Source organism: Ambystoma mexicanum, chromosome 11, assembly GCF_040938575.1.
Source record: "Ambystoma mexicanum isolate Mex_15411 chromosome 11, UKY_AmexF1_1, whole genome shotgun sequence".
NCBI classification, from domain to species: Eukaryota; Metazoa; Chordata; class Amphibia; order Caudata; family Ambystomatidae; genus Ambystoma; species Ambystoma mexicanum.
The window spans coordinates 141,954,323-141,977,402 of NC_090934.1; the positions used below are offsets into that span (position 1 = coordinate 141,954,323).

Here is a 23,080-nt window from a genome sequence, read left to right on the forward strand (position 1 = left end):
CGTGAAATATACGGAAAGAGACGGGGTTTCGGGCTGGGTTGGCGGCACACCGGAATAAAAGGCGCGCGCCTTTAATTCAAATGATGAGCATCGGTATTGATTTCAGCTACGACACGCTTTCGGGGGGGGGGGGGTGTTCTCCCCAACATCTACATTCTCGGACTTGGCGTGCCCATCCCAGGCCCGACTCCCTGTATATCTGGCATCCCTTTTTTTTTTATCGGGGAAGCTTTCTGTGATGAAACAGAGTTTGCGGTGCTGCGGTGTATTTTTTGAAGGCATAACCTTTGCCGTGGGAACAGGTGATTATGCCGTACCCACCTGCTGTGCCTTGAACGCGCACCCACTGCGTTCCGTATACAGATCTGAACTAAAGCCGTATCTGTCACAAACACGCATACATATCCCCAAAAGAAGGAACGTTTATAAACGTATCTGGCGAGACGAGGCTCAAAATCAACCCTTACACATTGGGTAAATAACAATTTTTTTAATTATTGTGTTTCACGCCCTGGCCCCGCCAACATACACCATGCTTCATGTTTTTAAATCAATTATCCCATTCTGTCCTTGATCATTTTAGTCACGGTTTTCATGTATGTAACGTTTCGACCCCGAAATTTTCCCCGACCCGTCTCGCCTCGCGAGGAGTGCCCGCTTGAAACATCCAATAAAACCGTGCCATCCCGCCACCCCTCGCGAGGAGTGCCCGCTTGAAACATACAATAAAACCGTGCCATCCCGCCAGCCCTCGCGAGGAGTGCCCGCTTGAAACATCCATTAAAACCGTGCCACCCCGCCACCCCTCGGATAGCGGCCAGGCGTGCAATTTGGTAATGCACCGTGAAGCGCAGGAAAGCGCCCAGACGCGATTTCATTGTCAAGCGCGCTGGACATAACCTTACACTCCTAGTAGTAAGAGGTTTGAATAAATACATATATTTTAATGCTGTTGAAGGCCCACTTTTGCGAGCGAGACCCCAAATGTCAAAGGGCGGTCGAGGGGTCAGAGTGAAGGGTTGTCCCCTGCTCTCTCCCGACTCCCGCCTACACAGAGCCCCCACCAAGGCACCTCAAACGCGTCTGTGCAGAGTTCCCCTCCCGCTGAATCCCACAGCGTGAATTCCCTCGCCTGCCCCCTTCCCTCCTTTCACTCGCCTGCTCTCAAAGCGTATCATTTATTTTGCTTTTTGGCTGAGGCAGATGGCAGACACCCCCTAAAGCCTGCCCTTCCCCCATCCCCAAGCAGCAAGCCGTGAGCCAGACTGGGGGTCTGGACGTGCCCAGCCCACCGCGCCCCCTCCTCATTTCTCAACTGCTCCGTGTTTAAACGGTTTCTATGAAGAAACCCGTATCCGCTTTTGAAGTCAGAAATGATAGCACCCCCCCCATTCCAATCCCGAGCCCCAGACGCCCCCCACCCCGCATTTGCGCACAGCCTGCCTCACCCCACAACGTGCACCAACGGCAGGCACCCCCTCAATTCCAAATGGTGAGGGGACGTGTGCACAGTTACATGTCATTCGAATGCTCATTTGGCTGTCAGTGCACCGACATGTTTAATATTGGGGGGTCATTGGTACTTTTATCACACACACACGCGCGCGTGCCCCTCCCCTCACGTTGTGTTCTAAAGTCAGCGTTGCTACTACTTGCCCTTAACTCTGGTGCTGTCATGAAATCCCTTTCTTGGTCCGGCGAGGGTATGCACACACCTGCTTGGGCCACTTTGGGTGGGGGGCCGTATACCCTGGCAAGTGTCAGCTGGGAACGCACAGCCTGGACCCGCATGACTTAAGCCCATACTCCATTTAGACGTCTGCTTTGAAGACCCCCCTTTCAGTCCCTTTTCACCCCACGGACATTGAGCTTTCTGCTTCCCGCCAGCTAAAGAAAGACATCAGGCGTGCGATAAAACCGTACAACGCACGGCTGTTTATTTTCTGGCGGAACCCCCCCCCCCCCCCTCCCCGGTAGTCCTGCCCCCCCCCCCCCCCCCCGACCACTGGGCTCGGATACCCACTATTGCAAAGGGCGCCGAATTCTCGTTAATGCAGGTTGTTAACTTATTTGTTGTTAGTTGAATGTGGAGCGACCCCCACCCCCTCCAGCCCCTACACACACACACCGCCCCTCCCTCTCGGGAAGCCCAGACTCCATCCATGCGAAGCGTGCCCTCGCTTGGCACTGCACCCTTCCTGCAAAACGCAGCAGGAACTTGCATATATTAGGCAGCACGTGTGACCAGAGTGTACATATCAGCCACCCCCATTACATCTCACCACCCCCCCCCACTCACCCTCTTGCATTCAGCCACTGTACGCTTATTTCCAACACACACACACACACACACACACACACAAAAACTCATCTACAGGCCGTCCTGTAAATGCCATATCTTTCGTTTTTTAAGTATTTCTGCTTTCAAAGTCAATTAGCTAAGCCGTTGCCCAGCCCCCCCCCCTTTCCCCTCCCCCAATCCCGTCTGATTGTTTCTCTCTCCGCGTTTTGCCCCTGACGGCAAATTACCAGTTGTATGAATTGCAAAGCAGCTGCCAGACAGAGCAGGCAGTGCCAGCTTGCCGAATACAATCACGTCCCCTCATGTAAATTCCCGGCTCTTTAAAAAAAAAAAAAAACACATATTACACCCCACTTTTCTTCCCATCCTTAAGTGTCTGGGACCGAGGCTCTCCTCGCACATCCAGACCCGCCGAACCCAAAAAAAGGCGCGCCGTGCCCTCACTCCTTACATGCAACGGAAATGCACGTATATGTCCTATGTTTTATGTAGAGCCTGGTTTTGGCATACTGGCGCGCGTCCGTCCGGATAGTGGGGTGTCTGAAGCCTGAGGTGCGAAGGACGGCTGGCTGTGGGTGCACGGGGTAAGTGCTGTAGCATGCTCGTCTGTGTTCATGCTGTGGTTATTGTGCATTGTGTTTGCGTGCATCTCCAACTGCACAGCCTGCCACGCGACCTGCACGCGTGTTTGCGGCGGGGACTGCTTTCCTCAATCTCATCGGTGGCTTGTGGGACGATTGCACGGAGCAGGGTTTATTTGAACTTATATTTTATTTCAAATGCATGCATATTCCGATGCGTCCACGAGAGCCCCGGCTTCTGTTTCGACTGTTAAATTGGACCGAACAAGGGGGTATCGGTTTGCAAGTGCCAGGGGGACCTGGCAGGGGGTAGCGGCTCCACCCACGCCAGGCTTCTGCTTTGCAGTTCTTTTGAGCGTGCAAAGACCTTTAAAGGGGTAGGGATAGCTGTGGTGTCCTGCAGATGTAAGCAGCCCACGCACACGAATAGACACGAACATAAAACGTGGAAGCGGGCGAGGAAGGGACACCTTTTATCGGTGCACGCCTTGTTTTGTGGAGCAGTACATTGTTGAGAGCAGGTGCACTACAATCGATTGTTAATCGCTATGTTAAAAGGCAGAATGCGAAGTTTGTTTAGGGGGTGGCATTTCCACCGGGGCACCCCACCGCCCTCCAAACTGAACCCACGACATGCGACTGGACACTGCCCGGCTCCGTCCCCTTTTGAACGATCCAGGAAACTGCGGCTAAGGGGATCCTGCCTGGCCCACACGCTGCCCCCTTAAGCTCATGGATATGTATGCGCGTATCTGCCCCTAAAGATGAATTCCCGCAACTCGCGGGATTGCGCCTGCGTAATTTTGCGTCTCTAGTTTCGCTTTCGTCTAGAGAATGCGCCTGGAAAGAGCCCAGTTCTGGCCGGGGGCGGGGGTTAAGAAACTTCCTTCGAAGTGTCCAGATGCCGCAGTTTTTTTTTTGTTTGCAGAATAATCTGGCCGTGTCTGAGTGTGAGGCATTTTTGCTGGAGTAGTGCGGGTTTCCATGGGGAAGGAATTAGCGGGATCGGGTTTGTAGGGGGTGGGCGGACAATGAGCCGGGTTCAGGCCGGGGAGCGGCAGGCCTCTCTATAAATGGGAAAGTCCACACTGGCTGGGGTCCCCCCGCCCCCTCCCCCGTCACTCACTCTCACTGGCAGCACTCCCTGGGCCCTGGCAGGAGCAGGCCATGAACCCGCTCCCCCCCCCCCCCCCCCCTGCTCCTAGCAGGCAGCCCCATTAGCCAAACGCCAGGCATTTGTCCTTCGGGCGTTCTCACAGCCGGCTCTTTCAACTTGTTTTACGGTGCGATTTTTAATTTCAAAACTTAAAATACAAACTAAAAGAAGAGGAATGAAAAAACTAAAAAAGGCAAATGTTCTCATTTGAATCGATTTTATTCATTCACGTTTGATAGTGTAGTCAGGCACTCGACTTCCTAATTAATTTTACAAAACTACTATTCATTGAGTGAAAGCTGGAAGAAACGAGCACAGCAACGCCCCCGTCCACATGTCCGCCGACAGCTAACAAGACCGCGACTTCTTTGGTTGTTCCGAACTCGGGAGCAAGGTGTGTGTGCTAGGGGCAGGGGGTTAGGGCTTGAACATAAATCTTTGAAGGTGGCCTCCAGCTGCCCTATAATAACACATAAATACCCCAGGCCCTTTTACCCGCGTCTTTAACATCACACACGTGCGCGTTGTTCAACTACTGCACCCCTTACCCTGTTCAATTACTGTAGACAGCGCCCCGACTTACACATGTGTGCATGCGGTTGTTGGGCAGAGTTTCTCCGGCATGCTGGGAGGCACAGGTGCAGAGAGCTATTGCAACTTCCTAAGTGTCGTAAAAACAGCCGAATTGTGCTCTCACGCTAAGTACACTACTTCCACCGAGAAATCTACCCCACCCTGCAAACACTGGCGAATGACAAGCACCCTCCTGTCCACTGCGAGCCCCGCTGCATAACACGCTCAGCGCTGCTCTGCACACTGAGCACACCTGCACACAAGTGTGAGAGAGACAATCCGGCTGCGCACAGAGAACGCGGCTGCACGATACACGTATGCACATTGCTACGCAGTAACCTGCGGTGTTCTGTGAACGAGCACACTTACACACAGTGATTCATGCGACTTCGCGCTTCTAGCGCCACGCGGCGCTGTCACACTGCTGGGCAGCGTTGCTATCCGAGCAGAGTGTTGCACCCAGGACACACTGCAGCAGGCGAGAGTCACGGCGTGCTGCCGCACACAACGGATCCCCAAGCACACTGCTTCACGTTGCTGCAGCTAAGCACTCCACGGAGCACACTGCACCAATGCCTTGAACTATGGAAGTAGGCGCTATACAAATGCAAGATCACATTGCAGAACACCCACCGAGCACGCATTTGCACACTTGTTTCCCCACCTGAGCTCGCCTCTCACCTTTCACACTGAGCCCCAGCACGCCTGCTGCATATTACCCATTATTGCACGCTAAGCACACCCCTGGGCAGTAATCACACACCAGAACACACATGCAAGTTTAGCACTACACATATGGCCAGATGTCCCAGAATGCATCTGCTGCTGCTGGGAGATTCCTAGCATTTGCAACGGGTGGCCATTGTAAAAATTATATTTGCACAAAATGCCCAGTGCAAAGAGTGCATTTGACCAAATGACTAGTGCAAATACGGTGTGTGCTTTTCAGTGACCAGTGTAAAATCAACGCACACATATCCTCATTGAATTATATTATGTTTAAATATAGCACATTACACCAGGTCGTCCCACTTCTAAGCACTGACATATATGCTAACATTAATACGCAACTTAATGGTACTCTAGTTGTCGACCTCCGGAAGATGAAGGGTTGAGGCGGCAGTCCTTGGATTCGAGTTCGCAAGGTGCAAGCTGGCCCCACGTCAGAGGAGAGCGCGAGCCTTCTGGACAGGTGCAAGGTGTGTACCCTGGGCACGAGTGCCCGCCTGGACACCGATCGAGCGCCTACAAACCGACGACACTTTCACACACTGAGCACCACACTGCTGATGTCAGTGTCCCTGCTGGATGGACACTGAAAACAACGCCGTGTTGCTGCACAGCAACACATCACTGCACCGTCGGGCTGGCGCGCTAATGGTGTCGGGAGAAGCACATGACGAGACACACATTCTTGGAGGGCATATATACAGTCGCCTTTATTCCACAAAAGCAACAGTAACTATCATACAGAAATGGATACAATTGTTAAAAACAACCAACAGATTTCAAAGCATTTGACAACAAATTCTGCACATTAAAACACATACTTGAATTTACCATACCTGGCAGTGGGGGGTTGGGGGGTGCATGCGTTCATGCACGCCCCCACCTAGCAAGGAAAGGCACTGGAGGACATGTTGGTCACTGCTTGAAGGCTGGCAACCCCCTAGACCCGGTCCCTGCACCCTTGTGCCCACCGTATCAGCATGGACCGGCGAGTAAGCCCATGGCAACTTCACTGGCGTGCACTGAGCCCCGGTGCTTCACTCGAAGCAACCTGGCTCTCAGTAAAATGAAATGTCTGCCTGCTAGGCTGCTGCTCCGGCCCTTAAAATGACTTGCGAAACTTAGAATTAATAAGGGGGCAACGGGCAGATGTGTGGGAAATTCATCTGGAGTGAGTGCCATGCAGGGCCCTGCCGGTCGTCATATCAGAAACACAGATTATACATGCCATGCTCAGTGAGGGGCATGACATCGAAAAGGAAGGGGCCCCTGCCAAATGAGTGGGACAAAATACACCCTTGACCCCCCCCCCCCCCCTGCCGACCAATGACACCCATGTCCATGTGCAGGGCCCTATACAGAGCCCAGGAGCGCTGGTGCTGCGCACGATGATGACGTCGCACCGCACAGAACTGGAGCATGTCCCACAATTCAACTTCCTCGGCTGGGCTCCACTCAGCCCAATCACGCTGCTCCGGCATGCTACTGGGGTTTGCTCTGAGCTCACACAATGTACGCACACATACAGGGCCCGATTTATGGAATTATTTGCACGGTTCAAAGCGGCTATGCACCGCGACACAAACCCTGACTCCTGGAACTGTCCAAAGCGTATTTGTGCAGGGCAAAGTCAGTGCAAAGTTATTTTTCCAGTACACCATGAACTTTGCACTGCAGACATACACTTTGCACAGTTCCATGAATCAGGGTTTGTGTCGGCAGTGCAAAGTCACTTTGCATCAGTGAACACTCACTTTGCACTGTGCAAAAACGTCAATGAATCAGGCCCACCGTGTCACACATGGAGCACACTGCTGGACCCTGCACCCGGCAGAGGATAAGGTGTGCTCTGCTGTACGTTCAGCACACTCACCCCTGAAATGAGGACACGCCGGGCCGATTTACAAAGCGTTTTTCAGTGCAATGTTCCCATGGAAATATGCTCAGGGCCACTGGCTGGCACGTCACTGCACACTTGGCAACCTGAGCACACACACACGCGCACTCTGCTGCAGAGCAAGCTCACTTCTGGAAACTGAGCACACTGCCAGGGGCATGACGTGCATATTGTGAGGTGCAGGGTAGGGACGATGTACACTATTCAAGACCCCCCACTGGTCCGAAGGTCTTCGTATGCCGCCGGAAGGCAGCAACCACAGCGACAGCACCGGGGCCTTTCAACACTTTTGGTTGAAATGGGCTCCGACCCTCAGAGGTGTACCAAGCAGCTGCTTCCATGTTGGTAGTGTGACGGCACAGCAACATCTTCTTTAAAACAGGACATTAAGGGTGTGATTTACAGACATGTTTTAACATGGGAAAGCCCCTTCATGTGTGTGCTCTTTGCGGCGCACACATCATAAGCTGTCATTTCGGGCTCCCTGAGGTTGTTGCCGGCCTCTGTCAGTATCTGTCAATGTTCTTATCACCTTGTTGCCTTTTAAATCCAGTTTCTTCTGCATAGTCGCTCATTGACGGTGAGGTAATAGATTTTCAGTGGACATTTAGGTCCTGAATTACACACATGTTTTCAATGAGACTTTCCCATGTTAAACATTTTAGGGGACTGGTTTACCAAGCATCTTTCAATGGGATTGCACCATTGTAAAACACTTTTGTTAATCAGGCCCTTACTGCATGATTCATGGAACTTTTACCACGGCGCTAAGTGACTTTGCACTGCACACAAACACCCTTATTCACAGAACGGTGCAAAGTGTATGTTTGCAGTGCAAAGTGACTTTGCACCGCTTTTGCACCCGCACTCAACATTCCATGAATCGGCCCCTTGGTGTTCAGCTACCCCATAGCTGCCTGTCTGTGATAATCAGCAGCATTTGACAACTCTCCCCTCTGGGCCTGATTCATGGAACTTTTAGTAAGGTACAAAGTGACTTTGCACCACTTTTGCACCAGTGCAAAGTCACTTTGCATTGCAAAAAGGCACTTTGCAACCACTCTGTGAATCAAGGTGTTTGTTGGCAGCGCAAAGTCACTTTGCATCATGCTAAAAGTTCCATAGATCGGACCCTCTGTCTCCATTCTAAAGGAAGCATCACAGGTCGCCACAGACTGTTCGTGCCAGCTGTAGGCAAGAACCCGCCAACTAGCAGGTTGAAAGGGGCCTCCACGTGCCCTGCCGACCCCGAGCATCCACATGGGTCCTTAGTACCACCGCCTTTTGCAACCCGGCCGCATTGTATGACATCACTACACTGACACCGTTGCTGAGCCCGGCCGCTGGACTCGGGGACATATCCCTGCCGACAAAGCGCACCATTGAACACACGCACACTGGCACAGGCTGGGGCAAGTTGAGCACTGCACACTGTTTTTTTGCTGGTACTTAAGGAAGTAGCACACAGTATGCACACAGCTGCACAGCTAGTTCACCCACACCGTTCGTTCCTGACTCCTCGAATCTCCGCGCCGCCGCAATTGATGCATTCCACGGTTACCACCGTTATCACGTCACAGAAAGGACAGCCTTTCTAGCGCCTTGATGCCTTGGGAGCGGCCGGGCGAGAGAGATGCACGAGCGGAATACTATGCATGGCCACCTCGGAGGTGTTGGTCCCGCCCTCGGCCTTGTGCACGCCGCTGACACACCAGCGAGCGCACTCCTCGGCGCTCGATGTCCACACTTCTTCCTGCAGCGCCTCGCGCTGTGCTAGGCGCTACACGCGTCCTTGGCTCTGTATATGAACTCAGCGAAATGTTCTGTCCCCAGTACCTCTCGCCTGGCCTTGCAGGGAGTTTTTACCAGGATGGACCAGGCAGTGGAGGCCTCCTTTCTGACAGGCACCCACGAGATTCCCCCAGAATTATTAAAGGAAAAATAGTTGGGACACCTGTTAGGGTACTCTCGAGAGATTTGTAAAATGGGACCGTTAGACTTGGAAATCTGGCCGTAAGTGGGAAGAAAGGAGCCATTACCTCTTGGTGAGTTATTATGATTTCTTTTGATACTCCACATAGCGCCGAATGAGCACCAAGGAGCATCCAAGCGCTTTAAAGAGAACACTGGAGCAGGAGCCTCTCTAAGAGGGAGAATGGATGGAACTCCTTCCGTATGACGTCAAGCGGTCAGGGATAGGAGCAGGGCACGGGAACAGAGCGACACAGCATCCTTCTTTCTTCCATCAGACCATGGTGTTAATGGCCCTCTGCAGGGGCACCAAGCGCCACTCCAATGACATACATAGGCGCTCCGAAAGGACTACGGTGCTGACCTGCACAGTATACAAATATATTAAAGCACCATAACATATCACTTTACACATATTTACAATTCAAGGCCTAGGAGGATATCGCCATGTGCCAAGAATCACACGGTTTTCATTCACGTGCTGCAGCCGGGATTATAGAGCAGGCCTGTGTTTCATGCACCACCAGTACGGTGACTTTGCAGTTCTATACAGAGTTGCTTGTGTCTTGATTTGTAGATGCATAGCGTGTTGGTTGTGTGCACAAGATAAAATGCAATTAGACGAATTATTTTGGTATTTTGCCGTTTTCAGTTTTGGATTGTTCCTCCCATGCGAGTGAGCCTGTGGGCCTGATTTACAAAGCGTTTTTCAATGGGCTTTGCCATGTCTGCCCCGTGGGCAGCGTCAATGCTGCTGTGGATGGAACGCTTTTGGTTTTTAAGTGCTATATGGGAATGAACCTGCTGGTCATTCAGACGTTGTGCGCATTATGATATGATAAGGCATTTATAACGCGCCTATAAACAAGTGTTTCAAGGCGCCACGTGGCAAGGGGGGAGCAGAGGGGAGACAGAGACAACGATCACACTAGGCCAAGTGTCATTCAATTCGCGCAAGTGCAGGGGAAGGGGAAGAGGAAAAGTGCGGAGTGGGAGGGGGGTGGGGACAGTGCAGTACATGGAAAAAATAGAATACATAACAATAATAGAAGTAGGGCCAGCTGGTGGCAAGTGCAAGGGGAAGTGCAGAGATGAGGTATGAGGGATACACATAAAGCTTGAATTCTTAGAAAGTTAAGTGACTAATCCTAAGGCAGGACGCCGCAAGGGTAGCTTAGCAGGTTGCGTGCAATTTGCTGAGGTTTTAGATGGTCAGAGCAGCTATTCTTTATTTCCAATTCCTTCTGACAAATGCGCTGTAAAATGCAGTGTGTCCACCTGGCGAGGGGTCGGACTCCCTCGCTTTGTTTGGAAGTTGGCTCATATTCGTGAAGGGAGTCGAGGAATTTCAGCCCCCAAAGTGAAAACCTAAAGTTGGTACCCATGCCCCCCCCACCACCCCATTCCCCTAACTATTCAGCCAATGAGAATGGGTATTTGATTTTAAGAGTCGGCATCTTTAAATGTTTTCGTTCCCTTTTCCATGTCTAGCTAGGTTTGTGTCTAAAGCTATGGAAACAGACGCTTTTCGCTCTTATGGTTTCAGGTCTGCCGCCAGTACAGTCTGTTTAACTCTTCAAAGGCTGTGTCCATGACCAATATCACATTTATTGCCAATTGCCAATAGAGCGATATACTGCAGCGGCCTAACTGAAATGTGACTCATGATGCAGTATGTTCCATTTCCCGCTCTTCTTCTTCTTCTTCTTCTTCTTCTCCTTCTTCTTCTTCTTCTTCTTCTTCTTCTTCTTCTTCTTCTTCTCCTTCTTCTTCGTCTTCTTCTTCTTCTTCTTCTCCTTCTTCTTCGTCTTCTTCTTCTTCTTCTTCTTCTCCTCCCCCTCCTCCTCCTCCTCCTTCTTCTTCTTCTTCTTCTTCTTCTTCTTCTTCTTCTCCTTCTTCTTCTTCGTCTTCTTCTTCTTCTTCTTCTTCTTCTTCTTCTCCTTCTTCTTTGTCTTCTTCTTCTTCTTCTTCTTCTTCTTCTTCTCCTTCTTCTTCTCCTTCTTCTTCTTCTTCTTCTTCTTCTCCTTCTTCTTCGTCTTCTTCTTCTTCTCCTTCTTCTTCTTCTTCTTCTCCTTCTTCTTCGTCTTCTTCTTCTTCTTCTCCTTCTTCTTCTTCTTCTCCTTCTTCTTCGTCTTCTTCTTCTTCTTCGCCTTCTTTTTTGTCTTCTTCTTCTTCTTCTTCCTTCTTCTTCTTCTTATTATTATTAATAATAATACTATTATTGGGATTTTTATTCGGCACCACATAGCGAAAATACAATTATTAGCCAATGATAAAAGGAGTCAAGGTGGTATACAAATATCTACTTTATTATTACCACAAGAGACAATGTAATAACACTACTAATTACAGCCCACCCTGTAAAGCAATCAACAGTGCAGCAGGTAATAATTGTATTTTTGCTGTTTAGAGGAGAAAAGCCTGCCATTCCGTCTGCATTACCAAAATTGGACAAGGAGGTTTATCATTTTAATTATATGCGTGTTTAATCCAATCTGTTTGCATCCATTCTGATATATTAGAGGTGTGGGGCTGATTGATGGTTTAGAAACTGATATTCACCCCTGGACCGCTGGTACCCCACAATTTGATTCGTCACACCATCATAGTATTCTAAAAGCATGTAAACTTTGTGTGAGTTAAGTAGCATTCATTCCCTCACAGGGAACGCAGGCCACTACCGTACTGGAAGGCATTGACTGGGACATACTGTGATATAAGAGAGAGATAACAGAGTGTGTTGCAGCTGCAATGGAGTGTGTTAAGAACAGGGAACAGGTGTGTAAATGAGTGCTCGAAGTATGGCGTTGAGGTGTCATGTTTCCATGTGCCGCTGTACGAGGGGTTATAGATGTGCTTGGGAAATCCTAGGTATGTTGTTGGCAGGGTTTGAAAAAGGTCACCGTCGGGTGACACTATATTACTAACTAAAGCAATATTTACAATTTAAACTGAACACCCACAGAAGGATTGAGCTCTCCACACCTGGCAATAACTGGTTTTTCTATTGCACTAACTACCACAGTTTAGCCATTTCCAAAGCCGAAAGATAAGAGGCGCTGCTCTTACCCTTTAATGGTGCTCAGTTTATGGGCATGGCAAGGAGAGTGGGTGAGTCGGGTGTGTCAAGGGTTCCTCCACCACTGATTTTAGCAGCAATCAGTGCCTCACCCCGCTGCCTGGATCCCATCTATAAAGAGCTGTTGTTAGGGACCACCCTCATTGTTTTCCTTTACAAGCCTCAAAAGGATGAACCGCTGAGGCGGCCCTGCCTGGATTCATCCGGGATGAGGCTCCAGTAATGAACACGGAAGCAGTCAGGGCTGGGCAGCCACTTTTCGGGTGTGACCAAACCTGATTTTCATAAACTCATTCCCATTCTTTAATGACATTGCAGTCTGGCACACAATGGTTCCGAGGGGTGTCAACAACAATGCCAGTGGTTATGATTTATTCAAAACCTTCCATTCCTTATTCTTCAGTTTTGCATTATGTTCCTGTGATGCCGTCGGTGGGTTCCAGTGACATTTATAGTCCATTAACCCTTTTGGTTTCTTGTTTTGTTGTGTCATCAGAACTGCCTAATGACAATAAGTGATCATCTGGGTTGTCGAGATAAATCAGTGGGTTAATGCACTGCGGGCAGAGAGCAGTGTCTACTTTGAAGTGCACCGGTTTGAATCCTGAATGCCTCAACCTGCCTTTGAGTCTATGCATGGTCAATAAAATGAGAACCATTGAATTGACTGACAATAATACGTGTCATCATGAAAAACAAGACGACCGATTCCCAAAGCGTTTCTGAAAGAGAAAATCCCACTGAAAAACGCGTTGTGGAACAGGCCCAGTGTGTCTTTGATGAGTGCCATATGAACGTGCAGTGTAATTATTTCATTTTATTTATACATCTATAATGTCAGAGTTGGAGAGAGACCAAATGTGCTCCTTTTTCACTGCTGTTGTTTGGAGCCTGAAAGTGAATCTGAGTGACTCTTTTTTACCGCTCAGATCAACATGGAAACATATTTGTTCACCAACAGAGTGTTAAGAATTGCACATATCTTTTCATATCAATTAAAACGCGCTCTGTGACTACTGGCAAACTCTGGTACAGGTTCATGGCTGCAAAATAGTAATTCAAATGGGATACGTCACTGCCTGTCTTTCTTTCTTTCTTTCTTTCTTTCTTTCTTTCTTTCTTTCTTTCTTTCTTTCTTTCTTTCTTTCTTTCTTTCTTTCTTTCTTTCTTTCTTTCTTTCTTTCTTTCTTTCTTTCTTTCTTTCTTTCTTTCTTTCTTTCTTTCTTTCATCCACGGCTCCCTCCATTGCTCCATCCATCCATTGATCCATCCATTCACCCATCCATCCGCCTGTGTATCTGTAGACAGTGTAGTATTACATTAATTACAAGTTTCAAATTGTGGACCTGGCCACTTGTGCCCTACCCACTGACACATGTAAATTCTGTCTTGTGACGCCACAATATGGCGTAACGCCATATTGTGCTCAACAGGGAACTGGGCTTAACAAATCCATTACAAGATTTTGAAGGTGTACATTTTGCAACTGGGGACACGTATCCCACAGTTTATGACTTGGCATTCGAACAAATTCTAAAGACACCAGGGACGTCATTTGGGGGGTCGGCAGGGGTCGCAGCTGCAACCCCTGAGGTCTCCCTTGCCACCCCTTCGTTCTCCCTTGCTACCCCTATAAAACATGTTTTAAAAAATATAAATAATGCAATCCCCTGGGCTGTGGCCAGAGCCATGTGGCTCTTTGATTCTGGTGTGGCAGGCTTTCTTGTTCAGGCCTCTTAAAAAAAAAATCACAGGGGATTCCACAAGTGTAATACTTTAAACCATGACCCGAAATAAAAAAGAATAAGAAAAACAAATAATTTGTCTTTCAGAAATTCTATACAATAATTGATAGACTCATTAAAGGTTTATTTCAGGCACACTTTAAGGCGTGAGCCACTGATTTAGTCTGTTCTTAAACACCTCAACTCAGCCTTTCATCCTGCTAAGGTTGATAAATGAGTACCAACACAGGTTGGGTGATATTGTATGTATATTTGTTCTATGTGGGTAATTGGTAATATGGACTGATATTAACGATACATATGGTGATCCATTCTTGTATGAAATATATATCACATTATACTGATACTGTAACCATTATTCGTAGTGTACATTGAAACAATGCTATGTGATGCCACTTCCTGTTTTGTCAAGGGGTGAACGTTTGTGTTCCATCACTTCCAGTGATGTCACTTCGGGCTGGGTCAAATGGCATCATTTCCTGTGATGTCGTCAGAGGTCAAGGGTCGTCTTATGTCACTTGTGCTACACCTGGCATTTTGGTGAAATGATGTCCCTGAAAGACACAGGAAGAAAGTCAATCAATGAAAATTATTTGACAGCTCAGCAAGCATTGAGAGGAATATAGAAATAGGACCTGCCCTGAGGAAGAGCATATCATTGATAGAAAAACATGTTGGCTGTTCATTAAATACAAATTGATTATTGTGAAATAGTGGCTTTGTGATTATCTCATCAATTAGATTTACTTTTACAAATTAACAAATGTCAGTGACAAGGGCACACAGGGCCAGGTTCACCATTTTTAATGTTTCCCTTTCTGTGTGTCTGACTGCCAGAGCCCCACTCTAACTAGGGCCGTTGTGAGACTCCTCCATGCTAACTAGTTACGCGACCCCCAGCGGTTGGCGTTCAGCTTCTTAGCGGGACAAGTGGCGTTCAGCCACACGAGATCGAGCAATAACAGGTCTGTGATGCCCTTAGATGTCCGGGGCTGCACGTGCGCTACACTGAACGGATCAGCGTGTGTCTACCCTGCAAACAAACTCTTTTCACAGTTCCATGACTCAGGGTTTGTATCGGCAGTGCAAATTCACTTTTCAGCAGTGCAAAGTCACTTACAACCGTGCAAAAAATTCCAAGAATCAAGTTATTAGTCATTACATTAATTACAGGCAGTGCAGCCTTCATTGTGAAGTCTAGGTTATTTTTCTGTTTAATAATTCGGGACTCTGACTGTTGGATGGGATGCCAAAGAGCAGGTTTCTGACATACAGTGAAGCATCTTTTTATTCAAGCATATGATAAACACACTATAACATGCCGCCCGCTCTTGTGTTGCCTATCAGGCTTATAAATGGTAGACTCAAATAGGGGTGAGATGTTCCACTTGGCCACAATAAACCATTTCATAGAACAATTACACACAAGCTGGTATTCCCACTCTAGTGAAGGCCGGGATCTCACCCTGTCACATGCGTTGCTAATGTCATGCAAGAAAATAACACACCGATTGCACTGAACTCTGCAACTCAAGACATATTTTGGGGGGTAAAGTAGGCTTTCGCTGTCAATACTGGTTGGGCCGGATTCATGTCATTTTTAGCGTGGTGTGGTGCAAAGTGATTATGCACTGTCAACAAACCAGTGCAAAGTCCCCTTGCAGTGCAAAAGTTCTCTCTTTGCACTGCACTAAAGAGGCCTAATTCACTGTGCAAAGAGTATTTTTGGAGTGCAGTTTGACTTTGCACTGCAAAAGTACACTTTGCATAGCTCTTTGAATATCAGTGTTTGCTGGCAGTGTCAAGTTACTTTGCACTGCGCTAAAAATTCCATGAATCAGGCCCTAGTGTACAGAGTAGAGACCGAAAGTTCGAGCACTGCACAAATGCACACACACACACACACACACACACCACACACACACACACACACACACACACACACACACACACACACACACACACACACACACACACACACACTCTCTCTCTCTCTCTCTCTCTCTCTCTCTCTCTCTCTCTCTCTCTCTCTCTCTCTCTCTCTCTCTCTCTCTCTCTCTCTCTCTCTCTCTCTCTCTCTCTCTCTCTCTCTCTCTCTCTCTCTCTCTCTCTCTCTCTCTCTCTCTCTCTCTCTCTCTCTCTCTCTCTCTCTCTCTCTCTCTCTCTCTCTCTCTCTCTCTCTCTCTCTCTCTCTCTCTCTCTTCCCCCCCCCCCCATGGGCACTGCCATTGAGGGGTAGACAGGGATGAATTATATGGAGAGAGAGGAGGCAAAAGGTGTCGACACGCACGCGCGAAGAGAGAGGCGGCGTGCAGGCTGAAGAGTTTTAATGACAGACACCAAAAAGAGACAGAAGAGAGAGCCGGTGGGAGCCTCCGAGGTGGCAGAGAAAGGAAGATAGAGGGGCAGGGACACACAGGAATGGAAACAGTGTGCCCTGAGACACTCTTGGGGATTGTCCATAACAATCACACCTGTGCTTCTACTCGCTACAGCGAGATCTGTCCTGAAGCCGAAATATCACACGGAGGAGCAACCCAGTTTCAAGAAACACACACTTTCAGTAGATTAGGCAAGGACAACTGAATACAGAAATTGCTAAAGCATCAGATATGTGCTGTGTCCTGCAACATAGAGACATTATTTTCTTAGGGTGAATAGGATGACCAATTAAAACTGCAGAGCCAACTTTAGATTAAAGCGCTATACGTACACAAACAACCTTCCATTATTTGCTAAAAAGGGTTTCTTACTGAATCACAAAAAGACATGTTTCAAATTCTGAACTTACATATGTTCCCATAATGCTCTTTGCATTTATGCAAATTGCTAGGATTGGGTTCTATGAAGAGATTTCCAGCACAGGTAGGCAACCACTCAGACATGAAGACAGAGAGGTGGGGTGAAAGAGGAAAAGTAAGACAATATGAGGGGCAGTAAAGAAGACCAAACAGCCTAAAAGAAACGGGGGAGAGAGAGAAACAGAAGGAGGAAGCGAGAACCTGGGAGAACTAAAGCCAGGCAGAGAGTGAACGAAGGACAGAGGAAGCGAGCAAAGAGACAGAGAGGGAAGCAAAGCGCGAGAGCTGGGCTACGAAGGCAAGAGAGACGCATAGATCGATAAAGGGGAAGTGGCATGGGGCAGAGAGAGAATGTGAGGGGGCAGGAGAAAAACAGAGGGACATATGCAGTGCGCGAAATAAACAACATGAAACAAAAAGAGAGAGAGATGAAGGACGAAGATTGCAGAATTAAGAAAGCAACAGAGAAAGCGAGTGCTAAGGCCAAGAAAGCGAGAGTGAAGGGGGAGAGCTAGAGAAAAGGAGAACAAGCTCTAGAGTGTGAGAGAGAAAAGTAGGAGAGAAAGCTGAAGAAGGAGGGGATTACAGAATAAAAGTGCGACGGACAAAGACCAAAGACTAAGAAAGAGAGTGCAACAAGGGAAGAGTAAGAGAGAAAAAAGAGCGAACACTAGAGAGAAGAAGAGAGGGAGGGAGAGAAAGGGAGGGATAGAGAGGCAGCAAGAGAGGCAGAGAGAGAGAGAAAGAGAGAGCATGGCAGCGAGAGAGATGGAGGGAGGGAGAGCGAGAGAGAGAGAGATAGAGAGGCAGAGAGAGAGAGAAAGAGAGAGCATGGCGGCGAGAGAGATGGAGGGAGGGAGAGAGAGAGATAGAGAGGCAGAGAGAGAGAGAGAAAGAGAGAGCATGGCGGTGAGAGAGATGGGGGAGGGAGACAGAGAGAGAGGCAGTAAGAGAGGCAGAGAGAGAGGGAGAGGGCGAGAGAGATGGAGGAAGTGGAGAGAGAAAAAAGAAGTATGCACAGATGGAAAGAAAGAGGAATGTGGAGAGATGCAGGTGTGGCCAAGAGGAAAATAGAGAATGCGATAATGATGTGTTATTTATATAGCGCCTTAATCCAAAGCGCTTTACAGAGCACATATTTACGTACAATATCACCCAACCGAAATTGGTACTCATTTAGCAACCTGGAAGGATGAGTTGGCCTTGCCGAGATTCAAACCTGCTCACGCTCAGCTTGCAGCAGTGAGCGTTCAACCCACTGAGCTATCTTACCGGCATGATGAATCGAGAAGGGAGGAGACAGGCAATGCGAGGGTGAGAGAGATGCCAAAAGAACAAGAGAGTGGAAGAAGAGAGAGAAGCTGAGCGAGGGAGCGATAGAAAAGAGTGAAGAGGGGACATGATGTACACTGAGCGAGAAAAACGGAGGAAAACACCGGGGGCGTAGACAGAGGGATTCGGGTAGCGAGCTGGAGTAGAGTGAGTGCCTTGCCGAGTGGCAATGGCGACAGAAGGACACGCCCCTTACTGTGTAAAAGGACACACACAGGGCGGTGTCAGAAGTGGCACGTGCAGTGACCAGAGCCTGCGGCGTGGCGAGTAATGTTACCCGTGCTTCTCCCATCTCCAGACATCGCACTGGACCCCCGAAGAGTGCCCTGCCACTGGGCACACGCGCAGGACAGCAGTGCACACTACCTCTCCCAGGTCCCCCCACACGCATTGGCCCACCTCGCCTATCCTGTCATTCCGGGTGTGGGGTCTGAGGCTGCCAGTGATGGCGCAGAGGAGGCTGGGGTGCTGTCAGCCGAGGCGCTCCGCGACTAGAGGCGCCTATATGGTTTGGGTGTCATAACCCCCAGAGGCTCAAATGAGCACATTTGATTGACAGGAGGAAGAAAGACTCTGCCAGACCATCATCTGGGTCAAACCTGAAGATGCACAAAAAAAGCTCCTTGTTTACTCAAGGAAGGTTGTTTTTTGCTTTTAGGCGCTGCAGGCTGGACTGAAACACCTGGAACCCCCTATCTGCGCCTGAGGACCACGGCATGGGGACTAGAAGCAGACCCTCTCACCAAAGGCGTCTCCTTGGCACGAGGTAGGCCTCGGCACACACATGCCTCTGTGGGTGTCTGTGAGCATTCCTAAGCCTTTACACCTCTCGCTGTGACCTTCTTCCACTCACTTCCCTTGATCCCCCTCTCGCTCTCTCTCTTGTTCTCTCTCCTTTTCTCTCCCCCCCTCTCTCGCTCTCTTGCGTTCTCTATTACTCTCTCTCTCTCTCTCTCTAGCTCTCTCTCGTTCTCTATCACTCTGTCGTTCTCTCTTCCTCTCTCGCTCTCTCTCGTTCTCTCTCTTCCCCCCTCTCTCTCTTCCCCCCTCTATTCCTCTCTCTCGCTCTCTCTCGTTCTCTCTCTCCCCCTCACTCGTTCTCTCGCTCTCTCACTTCCCCCCTCTCCCGCTCTCTCTCGTTCTCTCTCTTCCCCTCTCTCTCGCTATCTCTCGCTATCTCTCGTTCTCTATCACTCTCTCGTTCTCTCTTCCTCTCTCTCGCTCTTTCTCGTTCTCTCTCTTCCCCCTCTCTCGCTCTCTCTCTTACCCCTCTCTTGCTCTCTCCCGTTCTCTCTCTTCCCCCTCTCGCTCTCTCTATCTCTCGTTCTCTACCACTCGCTCGTTCTCTCTTCCTCTCTAGCTCTCTCTCGTTCTCTCTCTTCCCCCCTCTCTCGCTCTCTCTCTTCCCCCTCTCTCTCGCTCTCTCTCATTCTCTCTCTTCCTCTCTCTCCCCCCCTCTCTCTGTCGTTTTCCACCTGTATATCTGCATTTTTATCTCTGTCATACCAAGCTGTGCTCTCCCTCCAGCCTCTCTTCACATATAAGCTCCACAATCCCTTCTCTGTTCTTTGTCCCCTCCCACCAACTCTCACTTCTCGCGCCCTTCTATCATCTCTCACCTCGCCATCTAACTCCCTTGTCTCCGGTCATCTTCTTTCGTCTGTTTAGATCCCTTTCTCCCTGCTCTCTCTCGTCATTCCTCACCCCCATTCCCCCCCTCTTCCCATGTTCTCCCCTAGACCCTCTGCCCTTTGCTGCTCCCAACTGTCCTCCTGTTTAACCATTTTTTTATTTGCAACCACCCACCCCCTTCAGCTTCTTCACGTGCCCCTTGCTGTCCCCTCATCAATTTACACTAGTGCTTTCATTTATTTGGTTGATTGATATGATATGATATTTATAACGCGCCTATACACAAGTGCTTCAAGGCGCTACGAGGCAATGGAGGGGGAACAGAGGGAAGACAGAGACAACGATCTTACTAGACCAGGTGACATTGAGATTGCGCAAGTGCAGGGGAGGGGGGGAAGTGCGGGGGTACTTGAACACTTCTACTAAAAGTGCTGTGCATAAGACACAAACATAGAGAGTGGAGCCAAATCCTTTACAAGGCCCTATATGTAGTTTTAATGACAACTTTGGTGAAGGTAAGGGGAGTGGTTCAGGGGTAATGTTTTAAGAACATAAAAGGGGTCTCTTTATTATAGGGATATAGTTTACATTTAGACCATGGGGCAGCAATTACATAAATACGCATGCAGTTGTATGAAAATGATAGGCATCAGGTTAGGGTGGGCAGATGGATTGGGACATTTTGGGCAGCATAAATTGCCACCTCACTGTCTAGAGTAGCAAGTGAAATTTGAGTCTGTTCTTAAATAACTCCACTGATTAAAGTGCTTCCATGGTACTGGGTGACTGGTGACGGTCAGTAGAGCAATGGAGCAGAAACGGGAGGCGTAGACGGGAAGCATGGGACAGCAAGGTTGCTGGGACTTGTAGAGCAGAAATGCCGAGTAGGAGAGTAGAGGGTGATGCAATGGGTTGTCCAACTCAAGGCCTCGAAGGCCGGGACCCTGACGGGTTTTCCGGATATCCCCTATTAATATTCACAAGGACAAATTAGATTACATTTAGAATCATTGTATGCACATTTGTCGCATGAATATTAATGAGGGGTATCCTGAAAGCCCCACATGGATCCAGCCCTTGAGGCCTGGAGTTGGACAATCCCGAGTGAGCTTGAGGTGCTAGGCCTTGGATAGAATCAAAGACAAGGAGCAGGAACACGAAGAGGGAGTGATTTTGCATTGCAAGTCTCCCAAAGCAGAGACAGTACACTTGATGGGACACACGCTAGGAAATTTGTTGAGGGTGAGTGTGGCAAAGTTGAGTACTTTGTTGAGGAGAGTGAAATAGTAGAGAGGGAGGACCACGAGCAGGCTGGAAAATCAGTCAAGTCTACTGAAGACCAGGGTAGAGATTAGAGTTTGTTGTGATTTTTAGAAGGCTGACCCTGACTACCTGGCAGTGATGAAGTGATTTCATTAAAACTCACGGTCGGAGTGGGCTCCAAGGGTATACATATGCTTTAGATTATGGAGCGAGGAGCACAGGCGGGAAAGCAGAAAGGAGATAGGGGGTGGGAGAGTTATGTTGGCACTGGATGCCGGGAGTAAGATTAGTGCAATGGCACCCAATGTCGAATGGTGTACAAGCGGCCGGCTTTGGTGTTCTGTGATTAAACCACAATAGTTTCCCGCATGCCACACAATAACTTGTTATCATATTGAAATACACTCCATTTGTATTTGGGTTCAGGGGAAGAGAACGACTTTGGCACAATAGTGGTGTATACACAAAGAAAATGCAGGGATCCCAATTAAGGGATACCCCTGTCCCTTGCACACCTCTAAACTGGGAGAGGTCAGTTGTAAACTGTTTTTTGGACCAGCATAAATAATGAAAGTGAATGAATTTTAAGTTAAAGTACAAAGAAATTCAAAAGCAGTTATCAAACTCCAGGGTATTTTCAAAAAGTTTTTTGATGTTTTCAATCATGCTCAATGCGTTTCGGGAACCATTTTCCTTCAGGAGCAATGTTATTATCTATTTTTAATGTAGACAAAAAACAATTTTAGGCCTACATTCTGATGATAGTTGGGATAGTAATTTAAATATCATGCAAGAAATCTGAACCATGTTATCCAATGATGACTTGTAGAAAGACTATCTTAAAGTTTACTTAAAAAATCCAGAGAAGATTCAACAATGTAGCAATTTACTGAATATATAAATAATCAATTGACCAGATATAAACATGCAATTCTCATAATTATGTTCTCATGATGATAATTGAAATCATTAAATTCAATATATTATGTTACGTTATGGCAAAGGTATTCGTGCCACGCACCGTCACCACCGGGGTTGGGCCCCAGGTGCTCTGGAGGTCCTGGAAGAAGAGGGGTGGGGGCTAGTAGGATGTAGCAGGAGCAGGATCGTGAGAGCTGTGAGGTCCTGTTGGCAGCTTCAGTTCGGTTTTATTCATGCGCTGAGCTTGAGTGTGGTTATCGATAGGTGAGAGTTCCCATGTGCTGTTGAAACGGGTTATGTTTTGTTTGTTGTTGCGGTGTTGAGAAGTATGTGCGGATTGCTTTGCAGAGTAGTGGTTGTGTGGGTTTCCGTGTGAAAAGTGTATGGGGGAAAGTAGAGGTTGTTCTACTTTTGGATTAGTTGGCTTTATGTTTCTTTTATTTAAATGTTTAATATTTGTGTTTCTATTCTTTGTACCACATCTGCGATTATCCTGTGAGTTTGGTATTGTAGTTTGTCCGCCTTTTTGGACGGTATGATGGGGTGGCAGTTTTCCTCTGTGTTGCTTTATTGGTTTGTCTACCTGGTTGAAGCCATGCGTGTTCACCCACTCTGGTATTGGTATGTATAGTTTACAGGATGCAGCTCCCTTACTGCCCATTTCCGTGTTGGCGGTTCTCAGCTGCCTATGATTCCTCTGTAGAGTAGGGGTATGTGGATATGCCATATTCTCTCTGCCCTCAAGGTCCCTCCTTGCCTTTCCCCAAGCTAGATCCTAGCTTACCTACGTTTATGCTTTGGCATAATGCTATGCGTTATTGGCATCCCCCCATCCCTCCGGTTAGGGAAGGTAAGTGAGGAAGTTAGGGATCATGGGTTCCCTCTCTGGGGTTCTTGTTTCCTGTTGCGTATATGCTTTCTAGTTGTTTTCTTCTTGTTCTGGGGTAAGGAGACATGTTTTGAGTCGTTTTTTTAAATTGAAAATGATCTATTGGTGCCAGGGGAGAGAAAGATTATCCTCCAAATGTTCGTTTTGCTTCTAGGCGGATGTTGTTGCTTGATCTGAGTGGTCTTGTTGGGTGGTAGATGTTTATTTTC

At 48.3% G+C, this 23,080-nt stretch overlaps 1 long non-coding RNA gene across 1 annotated transcript in view; it reads left to right on the forward strand.

Annotated features, from left to right (window-relative positions):
- The first annotated feature begins 2,653 nt into the window (after window positions 1-2,653).
- LOC138504675 (uncharacterized) overlaps window positions 2,654-23,080 on the forward strand; it is a 186,179-nt gene continuing 165,752 nt past the window's right edge. The window contains exons 1-2 of the long non-coding RNA XR_011279893.1: window positions 2,654-2,886; window positions 18,825-18,932. This is a non-coding gene — a long non-coding RNA (uncharacterized lncRNA). The remainder of the gene's footprint in view (window positions 2,887-18,824; window positions 18,933-23,080) is intronic.